General features: G+C 32.8%; 1 protein-coding gene across 2 annotated transcripts in view; it reads right to left on the reverse strand.

The window, feature by feature from the left end:
• The window catches only part of LOC100637588 (transitional endoplasmic reticulum ATPase-like), a 15,282-nt gene that overhangs the window by 4,492 nt on the left and 9,065 nt on the right, over nucleotides 1-1,725 (reverse strand). The gene's annotated exons all lie outside the window — the stretch shown is intronic.

Here is a 1,725-nt window from a genome sequence, read left to right on the forward strand (position 1 = left end):
TTTTCTCTCTTATCTACATCAAAGAACCATACAGTACAACAGTAAATACATGTACATGAACTAGAAGAACGTAAAACATTAATGGGCTTAGCCATAAGCCATGCCATTGTTGTGCTGTATGACCTCTCTTACAGCTAGAGAAGTCTTTGGACAGCAGTTTAGTCTTATCTTGCTGACTGTTTGCTACAAATATTAAGCTCAGACTTGCTAATAACAGCCATTTCATTTCATTGTGACCACACCCGCTTTCAATGAAGATTATGCTATTTAACTTTAATAATAGTTAGACGATCCTATCCATGTATGCATTAGTAGTGGGCATTAATTAGAATACATTTATATTGTAGTAAAATTCTATGGAGATCAAAGCAAGGGGAGAATTTTTTAGTACAAACGAGGTAAACTACACATGTAGCCACACAGCATAAGGACATGATGTTCTTATACTGTGTAGCAAGTTTGAGTTGATTTTGACAAAAATTCCTCGAATTATGACCATTTTAAAAAAGGGCCATTTCTTGAAAATTACCAAGGCTATAGCCCATGGTTTTTTCCAAAAAATGGCTCCGAAATCACCCCAAATTTTTATTACATTTTCTGATACATATTGATGTCCTTATGCTATGTAGCAAGTTTGAGCTGTTTCCGACAAATATTTTTCAAGTTATGGTCATTTTAAGAAAATGTCAAAATTGTGAAAAATATCCAAGGCTATAGCCCATGGTTTTTTTCCAAAAAATCGCTCCAAAATCACTTCAAATTTTTATTACATTTTCTGATACATATTGATGTTCTTATGCTGTGTAGCAAGTTTGAGCTGTTTCCGACAAATATTTTTCAAGTTATGGTCATTTTAAGAAAATGTCAAAATTGTGAAAAATATCCAAGGCTATAGCCCATGGTTTTTTCCAAAAAATCGCTCCAAAATCACTCCAAATTTTTATTACATTTTCTAATACATATTGATGTTCTTATGCTGTGTAGCAAGTTTGAGCTGTTTCCGACAAATATTTTTCGAGTTATGGCCATTTTAAGAAAATGCTAAAATTCTGAAAAATACCCAAGGCTATAGGTTTTTTCCAAAAAATGGCTCCAAAATCACCCCAAATTTTTGTTACATTTTCTGATACATATTGATGTCCTTATGCTATGTAGCAAGTTTGAGCTGTTTCCGACAAATATTTTTTGAGTTACGGCCATTTTAAGAAAACACCAAAATTCTGAAAATTACTCAAGGCTATAGCCCATGGTTTTTTCCAAAAAATGGCTCCGAATCACCCCAAATTTTTATTACATTTTTTGATACTTATTGATGTCCTTAAGCTGTGTAGCAAGTTTGAACTCATTCCGACAAATATTTTTTGAGTTACGGCCATTTTAAGAAAACGTCAAAATTCTGAAAATTACCCAAGGCTGTAGCCCATGGTTTTTTTTTCAAAAAATGGCTCCGAAATCATTCCAAATTTTTATTACATTTTCTGATACATATAGATGTCCTTAAACTATGTAGCAAGTTTGAGCCGATTCCAAGCTCAAAATTTCAAGTTATGAGCCTTTTAAAAACATTAAAACTCTTGCTCATATTCCAATTAATGCCCGCCACAGTGACCACACTACCACACAATAATTAATACTATTACTTCATGCAATAAATTGGGTATGGTATATGACCACATACATGTACATGTACATTAGCATGTACATAATAAATGTACATGTACACGA

This window comes from Amphimedon queenslandica, unplaced genomic scaffold (assembly GCF_000090795.2).
Source record: "Amphimedon queenslandica unplaced genomic scaffold, v1.1 AMPQUscaffold_13375, whole genome shotgun sequence".
Classification (NCBI taxonomy): domain Eukaryota; kingdom Metazoa; phylum Porifera; class Demospongiae; order Haplosclerida; family Niphatidae; genus Amphimedon; species Amphimedon queenslandica.